Below are 16,631 nucleotides of genomic sequence, written 5' to 3' on the forward strand. Positions count from 1 at the left end.
TACCTCAACCATAGCTTTTCTAATGTTTCATAGAATTAATGAGCTATATTCAGTCCTCTGGATTGTTCTCTTTTATTACAAGCCTTCAGCTTCAGCATGAATCATTATGAAATGTATATTCATCATACAGTATCACAGAAAGCTATGGGGTGAGGTCATACCCTTATGAAAATCATTGTTTATGGTTGCAGATTCCAATTCACAGGATTGCCATTCTGGCCTGAAATATGTGAAAGAGGCATTTTGCTGAAACATTGGGGTCTATCATTGGCATATTTTTTTTTTTGACGCACATTTGTTGGCATGAATAACTTTCATGTTGTATCCACGTGCTTGCTTCTATGATTTATGCTGGATTACATTTAGCAATATATTGCAAATGATTAAACACCTAGTCTGAGCCATTTAAAGGAACACCCTAAGCACCATAACAGGCAGTGGCGTACCTACCAGGGTCACAGGTGGCCCGTCACTCCAGGTGGCCCGGACACAGCTGTGACCCCTGCAAATGTGGCGGACAGTGCACAGCTGCACAGTGAGAGCACTTCCTGTCAGACTGGGTACCGCTGTCAGCTTGGAGGTGAGCAGGTACAGGAGAAGTATTGGGGAGAAACACATGGAGGGGTTGAGAGACACAGGGAGAGGCAGAATAAGAAATGGAGGGGCTGAGGGGAGGTGGGAGAGACACATGGGGACAGAATAAGACATGGAAGGGCTTGGGGGGGTAGGAAATGAGACACGTGGAGAAGTGGGGGGAATGACATAGATGGAGGGGCTGGGGGATGAGATACATGGGGGGATGGTGGAGTGAGATACATGGAGGCGCTTAGGGAGGAATACACATAGGGCTGAGATACATGGAGGGTCTGCAGGGGATGGATTACATAGGGGGGTGGAATGAGACACTGGGGGGGGGATGAGACACATGCCCCCCCCTTGTGTCTTATTCTCCCCCCAGCATCTCATTCTCCCTCTGAGACCCTCCATGTGTGTCTGTTATCAGAGGCATAACTAGAAACCACAGAGCCCCTGTTCTAAAACTGCACTTCCCACCTCCCCCCCCCCCCAACCTCTTCATGTGTCTCACCCCATATGCTAAATTCAAGACAGGCACACCTCGTCTGCTTAATGAGGTGATCACCTGAACCAAATCTTATATAGGGAGGAAGAATATAAAAACCACTGCAGTGGTCATCACTACCCTCTTACAATAGGACCACCTGGAGGGCAAAAACAGTGCTATAGATACCGCAAAAGTAACTGGAATCAAAAAATAAATATTGATCATGCCAAAAGAGATTAAAAGAAAGGCTTTTTATGAGCTAAACAGGGGTTACATTTTTCCTTTACTGGCATAATGATACAGTGATTGTCAGGTTGCTTTCATCCCTAAAATTTCCAAGACGGCAGTTCATAAGAATAAGGTCAAGCAGCAGACACTGGGAACAACAACGCTAGAGAGAGAGAGAGAGAAAATGACTCTGCACTGACCGGTATGACCGCCAACTCATTCGAATGTCACTCAAAAACCAGAGGATGACATGAAGTGACCTACAAAAATAATGAAAATGGCAGCTAGGGTGAAATCCATGGCAGGGACCATTTGAAACAGGCTTCTGGGGAGGGGCTGATATCGTGCAAAGATGGGAAATAAGCCCTTCATCACTAAGAAGCAAAGAAAAGCCAGGCTTTTCAAATGATCATACAGATTGGACCATATAATCATACGTATTGGACTGGAGCAAGGTTACCCTCTCTGAGGAGTCCATTTTTCAGATTTGCCCAACACCTGGTCATCTAATGGTTAGACAGAAATCTTGTCTTGCACCCACTGTGACACTTGGTGGAGGATCGGTGCTGATCTGGGGGAGCTTCAGCAACGATTCGGGCAAATTCATCTTTGTAAAGGACACATGAATCAAGCCACGTACAAGGTTATTTTGGAAAAAACTTGCTTCCTTCTGCTCTGACAACTTCCCCAACTCTGAGGGTTGTTTTTTCCACCAGGACAATGCTTCATGCCACACAGCCAGGTGAATCAAAGATCATCTGATCAAGACCCTGTCAAGTCCAGCCCAAATCTCCATTTCTGAACCACTGAAAACCCCTGGAATGTGATTTTAAAAAAAATTGGAAAAAAAATGGATATTTGAATCTGTGCACCACAAGTGGGAAAAAGTAACCTAACAACAGTGTGAAGGGCTGGTGGACAGCACAGGTCCGATCCTGGGTGCAGGGCCGCCATCAGGGGGTGACAACCATGACGGTGGTCCTGGCCCACGTGTAGTGGTGGAACTGCCGCTGCTGCAGCGGGGCACGCATGCTGATGGGGCCCATTGGGTGTCCCAAGCATTTAGGGCCACCCGGTGGGCCCTATATCTTCAGGGGCCCGGTCAGCGCTGCAGCCGTGTAATAGCGCGATCGGGCCCCTTTAAAAATGGCAGCCGCAAGTTGTGCTGGGAGGAGGTGAGGGCCGGTCATTTCCTCCCAGCTTACTCCACGCGGGAAGGAGGAAGCAGACTGGAGGCCATAAGGAGAGGAGAGGCAGCCGACTCCCATCATCCCCAGCCACCCTCCTGCAACGAAAAGGTAAGGAAGAGGAGGGTGGCTGAAAAACGAGCTGTGTGTGTATATATATGTCAGTATGTACTGTATGTGTGTATATATGTCAGTATGTATGTATGCCAGTATGTATGTACGTATGTCAGTATGTGTATGTATATGTATGTATGTGTCTGTTTGTCAGTATGTATGTGTCTGTATGTATGCCAGTATATATGTAAGCATGTGTATGTATATATGTGTCTGTGTGTATATATGTATGTATATGTGCATGTATAGATGTCAGTATGTATGTATGTCAATATGTGTGTGTTTGTGTGTGTATGTCAGTATGTATGTATGTATGTCACTTTGCATGTATGTCAGTATGCATGAATGTATGTCAGTATGAATATGTATGCATGCCTGTATGTATGTGTGTCAGTATGTGTGTATGTCAGTATGTGTGTGTGTCTGTATGTATGTTAGTATGTGTCTGTGTGTCTGTATATGTGTGTGTCTCTGTTTCAGTATGCCTGAATGTGTATATGTCTGTTTCAGTATCTGTGTATCTTTCTGCGTGTGTCTGTGTCCTTTTGTATCAGTGTGTGTGTCTGTGTTTGTGTCTGTGTGTGTATTCCTGTGATTTGGAGGCAGGCACCCTGGGGCCCAGACTTTGAGCTGTGTTAGGGGCCCCAAAATTTCTGATGGCAGCCCTGCCTGGGTGGTTGCAAAGTGCACAGGCGCTCTGTAAATAGAGGTTTGGGAGTGATTTGTGCAGTGCTAGGCTCCACCCCCTCGTGGTAGGAGAGACGGCAGAGCTGAAAGGCAAAAGTTACAAGCTGACAAGCTGTTTGAGGACATCTTGACAAAGGCTCAAGTAGGAGCCGAAACTTTGTCTCCATTTCTGTGTTGCAAATAAAGACTGCCTTTTAGAAGAAACCATCAGGTTTGCCTGGATATTTGTATCTATTTTCACTAACAGACGTGCATTTCTGCTTAGACATTGGCAGGTTTCCCGGAGGCAATATACTTTACTGAGAATAACTCATTTGTCCCTGAATTGGGCTTAATGTTCTGTTTGTTTATTAATTATGTTTTTTATATGTTATGATCTATGTCTCTATGAGAACAGATTTGGCCTAGCCTGGCATTTAGAGAATAACTCCCCAAGGAGTTGTTAATAAAAGTCTCCAGGCCCTGGTGAGCAGTATGGCAATATTAACTTTAATTCAGTCAAATTAAAATACACAGGAATGTATCCAGACAAAATGAAAATAACCTTGTAGGGAATATAGATACTGGAAAAAGGGGCTTTAATTTAGCTTCTCAGTGTACACCGACACTTGGATCCAACATGGAAAGATATAATAGACTTTTTAATAACTTCATGAAACTAAATGGTCAAATGCACTTTAGAATCCACCACTATTATGGGTAGAAATGAATACCAATAAGCAGAGCCGGATTACCCATTAGGTGTTCAAGGTGGCCACCTAGGGCCTGGTCATAAATACAACACACTAAGACCATAAGCAGCCCAAATTGCACACAACACAAGCAGCTACTCCACACACGTACATATGCTCAGAGACACACATTCACACACCAGGATACTTAGGCACATACACAGTTACAGAATGCCAGAGACACAGACACACTCAATCAGAAATGCACACACTCTCAGACACATAATGCTAGACCACACACACACACACACACTACTCATAGCAGAATTAGGATGTGATTTGGAGTCTTTACATGAAAGTTCAAGGTCAAGACTAGACAGAACAGCAGTGAAGCCAAACGATAAATGGTACACTCGGGTCACATAATTTCAAGTTAGATAATTAGAAAGGATAACATGTCTCTGTATTCTCACTGCTCAATTATCCTCTGGCTGTGACTCTCACAGCCTGCCTGAAATCAAAATGGTTTTATTTTCAATCAGATGTAACTTACTTGATAAGTTTTTATCTCCTCCTCTGTAAATTGAACTTTATTTACAAACAGTAGGCTGATGCAGGGCCTAGCAAGCATTAACAAAACAAGAGATACGAAATATAAATTAAACAGAATTTGCAATAACGGTAAAGTGTAGACAGATAAATCCTTACAGGAAGTGTTTAGGAAGGCTGTGTAAGTCACATTCATGGAGGTATGACTAGGGCTGCATAATCAAAGTAATTTAACTCCTAAATGGTGAAGAATTGAGCAGTGAGACTGCAGGGGCATGATCTATACACCAAAACTGCTTCATTAAGCTAAAGTTATTTTGGTGACTATAGTGTTTCTTTAAAGGAACACTAGAGGCACTCAGCCCACTTCATCTCAATGAACTGGTCTGGGTGCCTTATGTCCCCTGTTTTTTTTACACCGCAGCTGAAAACATATCCGTTCTGCAGAAACAGCAATGTTTCCAGCTGCAGGGTTAACCTGACTCTAGGTTTGTCTTACTAACAGTCACTAGAAGCACTTAAAGGACCACTATAGTGCCAGGAAAACACTCGTTTTCCTGGCACTATAGTGCCCTGAGGGTGCCCCCACCCTCAGGGACCCCCTCCCGCTGGGCTGGATGGAGAGGAAGGGGTTAAACTTACCTCTTTATCCAGCGGCGGGCGGGGAGCTCTCCTCCTCCTCCTCTCCTCTTCGGCTGAATGCGCATGCGCGGCAAGAGCCGCGCGCGCATTCAGCCAGTCTCATATGAAAGCATTTACAATGCTTTCCTATGGACGCTGGCGTCTTCTCACAGTGATTTTCACAGTGAGAAGTGTGGAAGCCCTCTAGCGGCTGTCAATGAGACAGCCACTAGAGGCTGGATTAACCCATTTATAAACTGCTATGTTTATAAAAAAAAAGGGTTAAACCTAGATGGACCTGGCACCCAGACCACTTCATTAAGCTGAAGTGGTCTGGGTGCCTATAATGGTCCTTTAAGTGAAATAGCAGAGAGACCATCTGATTGGCACAGTGCACCATTTTGTCACACAAGTCTCCTGATGCTTACCTAAGGGAAAGCATTGGATTGGCTGAGATCAACAACAGCGATGATCACAGCCAAAGAGGCGTAGCTTCATGGAGGGACCAGTGCTGAGAGGGAGAAAATAGGAGTAAAATACCTTTTTTTAACCCTGGAATTGCTGGCCATGGCACCTAAATGGTAATCAGGGCAGTACAGCATTAGGAATACATATTTTAATTTGATTCCTTTGATGAATAATGTTGAAAAAGGTTTTGTGAGTTTTCATTTTATGAACGTCTCTGTATGTACTGTAATTATTACAGTCTTTCTTCCAAACACTTACTGCTCAAGTAAATAGAAAACTGATTTTAATATTTTTTAGAGTGGCGTAATACAATTGCACAAGAATATGTACTTCCTAAAATGCTACAAAAATATTTAGCAATAAAATGTACTGAGATTTTTTTCTGTTGAATAACTGGCATAGTCATCATTGCTGTTGTGCAATATGTTTGGGAAGTGAGTAAACTTGGGCAAAAGTTGTGACTATAGCCACGTTGAAGTATTTTTTATAAAACAGCTATTTTGTTTGCGTTTATGGGTTATGTCGTTTCATTTTTAATTTGCAGTTTTTTGTTTTTTTAATTGATTCTCGCTTTCCCTGGGGTCCAGTGGGGCTGCTGGGCGGCCACTGCAGTTGGCGAGGGAGCACTGATCCTCCTGTTCAGGCTCCGGCATCACTACGGTGCGCGCGAGGAAGCTGAACAGCAGGATCAGTGCTCCCTCGATGCCCGCCCGGAAAGTGCCGCCACTGTCAGAATAAGCTGGAATCCTATATAGGTTATATACTCTATAAATCAAGACACATAAATGAATTTATTTTGAATTACCGTATATACTCGAGTATAAGCCGACCCGAATATAAGCCGAGGCCCCTAATTTTACCCCCAAAAACTGGGAAAACGTATTGACTCGAGTATAAGACTAGGGTGGGAAATGCAGCAGCTACTGGTAAATTTCTAAATAAAATTAGATCCTAAAAAAATTATATTACCGTATTTATCGGCGTATAACACGCACTTTTTCTCCCTGAAAATAGGGAGAAAATCATGGGTGCGTGTTATACGCCGATATCCCACATTTACTTACCTGTCTTGAAGCGTGGGCCGGCTTCACAGCGCGCACCGCGGAACTGGAACTTAAATTTCAGGTTCCGGTTTCCGGCGGGACTGAAAGGAAGTGTGCACACTATTGTGTGCACACTTCCTTTCAGTCCCGCCGGAAACCGGAACCTGAAATTTAAGTTCCAGTTCCGCGGTGCGCGCTGTGAAGCCGGCCCACGCTTCAAGACAGGTAAGTAAATATGGGACAGAGGGAAAGTGCACTAGGGGACACTATGGGAGGAGGGGGGGGACACACTATGGGGGGGTGGAGAATAGTATGGGAGGGGGGGAAGAATACTATGGAAAGGGGGGGGACACTATGGGAGGGGGTGGAGAATACTATGGGGGGAGAGAATACTATGGGAGGGGGGGGGATTACTATGGAAAGGGGGGGGAACACTATGGGATGAGGGGGGGGAATACTATGGGAGGGGTGGAAATTTCCTGGAATTTCCTTCTGGAAATGAGGTGCGTGTTATACGCCGGGGCGTGTTATACGCCGATAAATACGGTAATTGAATATTTATTTACAGTGTGTGTATATAATGAATGCAGTGTGTGCGTATGAATGCAGTGTGTGCGTATGAATGCAGTGTGTGCGTATGAGTGCAGTGTGTATCTATGAGTGCAGTGTGTGTGTGTATATATTAATTGAATATTTATTTACAGTGTGTGTATATAATGAATGCAGTGTGTGCGTATGAATGCAGTGTGTGCGTATGAGTGCAGTGTGTGCGTATGAGTGCAGTGTGTGCGTGTATATATTAATTGAATATTTATTTACAGTGTGTGTATATAATGAATGCAGTGTGTGCGTATGAATGCAGTGTGTGCATAAGTGCAGTGTGTATGCATGAGTGCAGTGTGTGTATGTGTGCAGTGTGTGTATGTGTATGTGTGCAGTGTGTGTATGTGTATGTGTGCAGTGTGTGTATGTATGAGTGCAGTGTGTGTGTATGAGTGCAGTGTGTGTGTATGAGTGCAGTGTGTGTGTATGAGTGCAGTGTGTGTGTATGAGTGCAGTGTGTGTATGAGTGCAGTGTGTGTGTGTGAATGCAGTGTGTGTGTGAATGCAGTGTGTGTGTGAATGCAGTGTGTGTGTGAATGCAGTGTGTGTGTGTGTATGAATGCAGTGTGTGTATGAATGCAGTGTGTGTATGAGTGCAGTGTGTGTATGAGTGCAGTGTGTGTATGAGTGCAGTGTGTGTATGAGTGCAGTGTGTGTATATGAATGAAGTGTGAGTGTGTGTGATGTGTATTTGTGTATGTGTTGGTGGGGGTGGGCATTTTGATTGTTATATTATTAATTATTATTTTTTTTTTTAATATTATTATTTTATTTGTTTATTATTATTATTTTTTTTCGTCCCCCCTCCCTGCTTGCTAGCTGGCCAGGGAGGGGGGCTCTTACTCCCTGGTGGTCCAGTGGCATTGGTAGTTCAGTGGTTGGGAGAGGGGGGCTGGCAGGGAGCTGTAACTTACCTGTCCTGCAGCTCCTGTCAGCTCCCTCCTCCACCGCGCCGTCCGTTCAGCTCTTCTGTCAGCTCACACTGTAAGTCTCGCTAGAGCCGCAGCTCTCACGAGATTTACACTGGGAGCTGACCGAGGTGCTGAACGGACGGCGCGGAGGAGGAGGGAGTTGACAGGAGCTGCAGGACAGGTAAGTTACAGCTTTGCCAGCCCCCACAGCCCCCAGTCTGTATTATGGCAATGCAAATTGCCATAATACAGACTATTGACTCGAGTATAAGCCGAGTTGGGGTTTTTCAGCACAAAAAATGTGCTGAAAAACTTGGCTTATACTCGAGTATATACGGTACTTTTTCGAAGCTGGACATATTATGCACATGCTATTATTGCCAAAACTGTGACAAATAATTTTTGTTTTGGTTTTTTTTTCCCATTTTTTGGCTTTTGTTTTATTATTAATGAGAATTTATCCATGTTTATGTGACGTCAAATTAATGCCCTTTTTGCCCTCTAAAAAAATGGTATATAATATGTGTTGGTGCAATAAATGACAGAGATGCAAATTGCGTTTCAACACAAACAGCAAAAAAAATTCAAAAATGGCTTGTGTCCTTAAGGGTAAGTCCTGTTTTTGAAGCTGTGTCCTTAAGGGGTTAATGTTGCTTATGTCAAATAAACAAAAATAATTATCTATAGAAGGAATCTACGGATTATTCTTCCGAGTGTTAAAGGACCGCAATATCAAAACCTACTATTTTAACTCCCAGCAAAGCGTGTGAACGAGCAGGACTTCTACAGAAAAGCATACATATTACAAGCCGGAGTTAAGACTTTGTATTCATGTTCTCATTATCCCTAAATGGCGATCTCATGAATTAGACAATATAGACCTCCTCCCAAAGAACAAGGCAGCAGCCTGAACACCTGTCACAGCCCTGGGACACAGACTGGCCTTTATTGTGGGATGGCAGCTGCTAACTGCCATCAGCATCACATTTCATGCACAAAGACTTGCTTCATTTTTATGGTTCAGGGCTACGCAAGAAATGAAGGAGAAGGGCGAACATTTTACGTGAGAGTATCGTGTTGCATTTTAAATATAATGTTTGAATAAAATTAAAGTAAGTGCACATCATAACAAACGCCAAACAAACAAGCAGCAAAGGGAAAAATACTCTGGTACTGTGGCTGTTACAATGCCTAATTATTAAACCTTTGTGATATCCACTTTGCTGTCGGCTGTCAAGTCAGCCTCCTGGGGGATTGTTTGGGTTTTATCCTAGCGCAGTGACATTACTGGGTGGCTGTGTGTTAGTAAAAATAAACACAATGTTAATAAAAGAGGTAATTGAATGGGAAAGGAAATGCACATTGACCAAGTTCATAATTAATTTAGTTTTCTTTACTAAATTAGGAATTGTAGAGAAATTTAAGGGAATCACAAATAGCCATTTTAAATGAAAAGTTTGCAAATCCGTTGACAATCCTTCATAATTTGTATTAAGTGTATTCCTGACACTATAGTTCTCTGTTTAGATAGTCGGCCCCCCCTTACCTGGGGTTAGAAAGGTGATTTACTCCATGCATCTGGCCTTGCCAGAACTGATGATCTCAGCCAATCACAATGCTTTCCCATAGGAATCAATTCTGATGATCTCAGCCAAGGAGGCAGGATGGAGGGTGGAGCCAAATGCCACCCTGACCAATCAGCATCTCCTCAGAGATGCATTGAATCAATGTGCAGCACTGACCCAGGAAGCACATCTAGTAGCCGTTTGAGGAGTGTTTTTTAGGCTCTAATGTAGGTATTGTTTACATAAAAATACCTGCAGGGCCTGACTATACTCACCAGATTAACTACAATAAGCTGTAGTTGTTCTAATGACTATAGTGTCCCTTTAATAGGAAAATCTAAATGAAAAACAAACTTTATATAAATTGAGTTAACCCTTTCATATGATGGTTGCTATGCTGTCCTGTTGCTACGGAACAAGTTGCCGCTATATAAATGCCAATAATAATAAAGACCGTATTGTTTTTCTTTCAGTTTTCCTTTCTTTCTTGCGCAGAATCTTGAAATTCATGCACCGCCATTTTGTTCTCCTATGTCCATGCTGTCTGCCGTTGCCATTCTGTGGAATTGACTGAGGGATTGTGGGTAATTTAGCTTAGAAAATTAAGAGACAAAAAATACTAATTAATCTAAAAACAAAACTTGCAAAGCGGTCATGCGGTTTTGATCACATCTCTTGCTCTTTTACTGGCAGCAGGATATGATTCATGTTGGCACCAGTGAAATACAGATACTTGGGGCTCCCTTCTGAGAGACGGGGGGTCAGATTTTCTGTTTAGGGTGATGACATAGTATATGTCATAATGCTCGCTTGGGCATTTGTTTCACAGAGAAGTACATGTGCCTGCACCCAAGTATACCGTGCCATTAGGGTTAAATTCATTTACATGGCATGCTCTACCTGTATTGGGCCATTGAGACACACAATCTAAATTCCAAATTAAAAAACAAACAAACCAAAGCACAATCTAACTTTAGTTAGCTATCGAGTTCTACAAAACCTTGTATGCAAAAGTTCTTCTTTAAGCTATAGCAACACTAAAAGACCATGGTCCTTCAAATGGTTAATAATGGATGGATGATAAATTTAGGGGCTTCTTCTTGAAAAGTACTAATGTAGTAATTAAAAAATGTGGAGGTAATTCACTAAAATTTACCATCCAAAAAATAATCCCAGCCCATTTTCCAGAATGGAAACAAACTCAAACTAGCCCTGAAATGGAGTCTCCAGAGGTACAGCCAGTGTGACTGCACTTGGGCCTCTTTTGAGCAAGAGGATAGGGCACAGTGCCAACATTGCTGCATGCTCTCCTGCTGTAAGATTGCGTGACCGACACCCTTCTCATTTACGATTCCTACTAAGGGATTCAGAGATGGGGCTGGGAATCTGTTTTACATCACCTGGAGCAATTCTGCACATTCTACTACTGTCCACTCAGGCACCCATTTGCGGCAGCCAGCCCCTAATGCAGCCAAGTCCCACTGGACCCCGGAGAAGCAACCCTTCGGCATTGAAAGGGTATGGGAACAGGACGGTGGCAAAAATATGTAAACTATGACTTCTACATGTGTGTGTCTATGTGTGGCTGCGTGTATCTCTGTGCCTGTGTGTGGGTGTCAATATGTGTGTGTGTACATGTTCATGCATCCCTACATTCAAACACCACCACCACTACTACTTACAAATACTCCACTGCATTCAAATGACAATAGTAAATCCCAACACACTATAATTTAGTATATAGTCATTTTGGCAATATTGAATAAAAGATTACAGCTGGCAGAATCGCAAATTCTCCTCTGCAGTCCTGGCGCTCAGCGACTGGGTCAGAATGCAGCCGCCGGCTTACCATAGCAATGTGAGTGCCAGGCTTGAAGAATGTTTAATATAGTCTGCACCCACTACAGGTGCAGAACACATTCTCCCCCACTGGTCTACCAGGATGCGCTCAGCAGCACCATGGAACCACACAAACTTTACCACCTGGGACTTTACTCGCCCTACCCCTGCAGGAAGGTACATTTTACATTGATATTACACACACATCAAACTGAGCTAACCTCACATATTATTATTATTATTTATAAAGCACCAACAAATTCCTCAGCGCTGTACATACAATCGCACTCAGGAAAACTCCACATACTATTACACTCTGTCACCAAACACATTCCACTTAAATGTATTGCTTAAGGGAGTGACAAGGGGGTCCTGTTTTTGGTTCTTAGTTACGCCGCTGACTCGTATGACTTAGGGGATGTCTAACTGCAATAAGAGAATGTTCTGTAAATTTTTTTACGTTTTCCACATTTCGTCACTGCTGGAGATAATATTAAGTTAATATACTAAATCCTCTCTAACGCCCTTTAAATTTACATTAACCTTTGTTTTGTTTTTTGGCAGCACTGATTTTTGCTTTGGTCATATGTGCATCATTGTTCTGTTACGTTAGTGCCCACACATTGCTGGGTAAAATAGATGCTGCACTTTTATCTTTTATTTGTTGTTGTTCAGGCACTTGTTTGAACCTATAGGGTCCAGCTAGGAGGCATGCAATTGATTCATTATTATTACTGCACACATGCAATGATAAAGGTCCATAAACTGTTTAAAAGGAAAGGAGAAAAAAACAATAGCACTTACAGTGTAAAAAAAAAAAAAAGATGATGTGCTGGATAAATCTTTCCTTATGTAGATGAAACAATTTTTATTTTGAGTTGTGTCGACTGTAACATAGTAAAAGGCCGATCCGAAGCACCATCACCACTAATGCCTATTGTACTGCTTATTAAGCAAGGGGTCTATGGATGTCTTCCCTCCACTAACTGACCAATTGTTTAAAAAAATAAAATAAAAATAACTAGTGAGGGTTTCCCAGCACCCAAAGCCCCTCTCCGGTTTCTCAGTAATAATGAGAACGTTCACATGCACATGCCACGCAATCATAAGCTCTGGGAAGGAACTTTATCAGGACTCTGCCATGCCGAATCACCAGTATGGCTAAATCACTATCAGCACGTCCAGTGCCACAGAGCTGACAAACGCTGCATAGGGACAACAGCTGCAGGGCCAAGGTTGAACACCTCTGGTATATTGTCTTTCACAACTCAGTAACAAAGTGATTTAGGTAAAATACAGGAAATAGCATAGTTTAGGAATTTCATTCACAAGAAGAGCAAACGCTTGCAAACTAATTTGAGTATATAGCCCAGCTGTCCTGAGTTTGGTTGGCCTATCCTGGAATTGGGATTCTCTGGACAAAAGGAAGTAGTAAAAAAAATAAAGCAACGTGAATTTATATGTGCATCTGAGCTTGTTAATTTGTATAGCTAGGAAGCTGCATGTCTGCTCCGTGTCCCTGGACATTCATCTGATATCAGCCCACCAACACCTATTTTATGTGTTTTAAATTGGGTAGAAGGCACATTGATATTGCAGGAGTCATACCATAGATGTTGATCACAGAGTAGAACAACAGTGCTGGAAAAGTTATAGAGTAAGAAGAAATTAGTAAAGATAAGATCAAGATTGTAACTAGCTATGTGAGTAGGTGTGAATTAGAACTTAGAAGGGGGTGCAACTAGCAGCACATTAAATGACCACTATAGGCATCCAGTCCACTTATCTTTAATGTTGTGGTCTGGGTCCAGTGGCCCGGCCATTTATTGCAGGCGGCTGTATGAGTGAGTCTCTGAGCTGAAAGAAAAACTTTATGGAGTCCTGAATCTAAATGGTAGTAGTGTTATAGGAACTCAAGGCTAAGAAGCATATAAGAGAATGGACACGGATTCCAGGAAGCGAACATTGATTTATTTGCAGCTGCAAATGTCTCAGACAGGAGTCTTGGAGTACCTGACTGAGCACACGTTTACAAGAGAAAAAGAATATATACCACAAATGACGGATTACATATGTATACAGAGAATACAAAAATTACATCCAGTTATTAAACTAAAATGTATCTCTTACACATGTTATCTAAACGTGGGTGTTCCTGACATTCCACACATGCGCCCTGGTCCAAGATAGTTGCACAGTAGTTTTAACCATGTGAGTACTGAACTGAACTTAAACACTATAGCATTAGGAAACCATGTTTGCATTCCTAACGCTATAGTGTTCCTTTAATGGCTAGGTTATGCACTGGGGCACACATCAGACTTTTAATGTTATGAAGTCCATTAGTTGAAATAAAATTGCTTCTGAACTCCAATAGCGTGGGTCCCTTACCGTACTGTACTAAAGCTCCAACACACCTTCTCCACTGTACATACGGTAATTAACCCTGAATAGGGCTATAACATATACAAATCACCTTGATGGTATCAGCTAAAAGGCAAATTTCTCTGATGAGACAGGAAGGGGTGCTGCCCCTACATACTTATAAACCCTTCACGTTTCATTCGAGAGGTTTACACTTTGTCTGATACCAGCAAAGTTTATTGTATGTGTAGAAGCCCTATAAAGGGTTAAATGTGAACGGGCTTATAAAATACCCCTTCCAGTCTCATCAGAGATGTTTACACTTTATCTGATTCCAGCAAAGTTTATTGTATGTGTAGAAGCCCTATAAAGGGTTAAATGTGAAAGGGTTTATAAAATACCCCTTCCTGTCTCACTGGAGATTCTTGGCTGATATCAGCATATCTAATGGCTAGTGTAGGAACTCACCTATTGAGGCTTGCCTTGACGTGGCTGGTGAGCTTATATATTCAAATGACCATTGGAATAAAACTAAAGAGCCTCCATTTTGTTTAAATGAACATGGGGATTTAGGCCAGAGCGCATGTAACGTTCTCTTTGTTTTTACTATAGTAATCAGAAGCCCAAATACAAAGATTGTTTTGCCCTCTTTTGGATCAACATCAAAAAACAAATGTGAGGAAGGCTGAACTTGATGGACACATGTCTCTTCAGCCTATGTTACTATGTAAAGAACAAAAGGAAAAAGTTACCTGCGCACTATCCCAAATCCCGATGCACATTTAAATAACAGGAGGTTTTTAGAATTACTTCAATGGGCATTACAGTGTGAGCTTAGCTGCCCCGTCAAAGCAAACCCTTTTAGGGGAGTTTTACCTAGTATCATTCCAAAAGCCATGAAAGTGTAACCTCATCTGCTCTGTCAAGGTGAATTGCTACAAGGTCATTTACTAAAGTGAGGATTCAAAGTGAAGGTCAGACTATCTGAACTATTTGGCTATTTTAAATTGAATTTGAAATTCACTGAGTTCACCTTGAATACCTCCCATCTTTGGCACTCCAGGAATCGGGACGTCGGTGGGATAGGGGCATAGGGGTGGCCAGTGACGCAATTGTGTCAATGAGTCTGCCCAAAAGGGGCAGACCCACCCAAAAAGGTGGCGGGTTTACCCACATTACTGGCAGGTTAGCCTAGTGTGATTTTCCTCTCTAGTCGGTCCTCTCACACCTCTGTCAGTCCTTACATTGGCTTCCTGTATTCTATAGGAGTCAATTCAAAGTGCTAACCCGTACCTATAAAGCACTGACCAACTCTAGCCCCTCCTATATCTCTTCACAGATCCATAGGTATGTCCGTTCTAGGGCTCTCTGCTCTGCCCGTGATCTTTTCCTATCCACTGCTCACACCCGTACGGCCAACTTACACTTGCAGGACTTCTAGCGAGTGGCTCCCTTCCTATGGAATAGCCTGCCTACCGCCATCAGACTCTCCCCTAGTCTTCAATCGTTTTAAAAGTGTCTTAAAACCCATCTCTTTAGGAAAGCTTATTGCCTCCTAGAGTAACCTCTACCTCACATACCTGGAAAGGGCCCAAAAATCAGGACTGTTCTGTCGGAATCAGGACTGTTGGGAGGAATATGTGATGGGACAAGAGAACTTATACTTTAATGGCCATTTAAGTGATACTAAAAACCTCCTGCTATTTAAATATGCATAGGATTTTAGGAAAAATGTGCAAGTAACTTATGTTTTTATTTCTACAAGTGTGTTTGCTTGGCAGTGTGTATCACTGTGTGCCCAGGCAGTGTGTGTGTAACTGCCAGTGAAGTAACAAAAATCTACAGCCATTTCGTGACATCTGAGAACACCTTTAGAATACTGTGCTCCAGAATATAGTCATAGCTTCACTTTAGGTTTGCAGGTTAGTTTTTTTTACGTTCTAATGGCTATTCACAATAGCACTCTCAAATGGTTTAACCACTACGGTTGCCTCCAGCGTCGATATCCATGTCCCCAAGGCGGCATCATAATTCAGAATCCGAGTTACAGGAAAGGCACTGTGCCGCCGGGCATTGGCACCACGGATTTCTAGAGTGATCAGCAGATGCTCTAAGCCAGTCAGTAGCTCCCCGTCATAAAGAGGTACGTACATTTTTTTATGAATGAATGGCTAATGATTGTCTTAGAGCTAGTCGCTGGAGGCAAACTTTGGGGTTAAACGGTTTGAGAACAGTTTAATGCCTTAAAGTAAGAGAGAGTGCCCAGGTGCCTCCTGGCACCCTAACAACTTTATTTAGATGCAGTTGATATGGTGACAGGAGTGTTCCTGCACACAAAAAAAGTTAAAGCAGGTACAAGTAATAATTATATTATGTGCCTGGTATACTATATTTTGGGCATGATCAACTAAATTGAGTGCAGGTGATAGTACAGCACAAGGCCGGCCCATCCTTAGGACGAACTGGGGCCATAATTAAACTACCAGCCAAAGAGAACTCTGGCAGGAAGTAAAAGGGTTACAGGGGTAGTAAAGGGCATAACCCTAGGTATATGGAAAAGACAGAAAAAGTGATGAGGAGAGCTCCTCGTGTAACCGTGGTGCTCCACCTCACCACTACTACCCCCTGATAGATATCCAATAATACTGGCTTAAAAACTGACAACCTTTATTGAAACAGAAAAATAATCACAATAATAATAATATAAATCTCCAACAC

Source organism: Pelobates fuscus, chromosome 2 (assembly GCF_036172605.1).
Source record: "Pelobates fuscus isolate aPelFus1 chromosome 2, aPelFus1.pri, whole genome shotgun sequence".
Classification (NCBI taxonomy): Eukaryota; Metazoa; Chordata; class Amphibia; order Anura; family Pelobatidae; genus Pelobates; species Pelobates fuscus.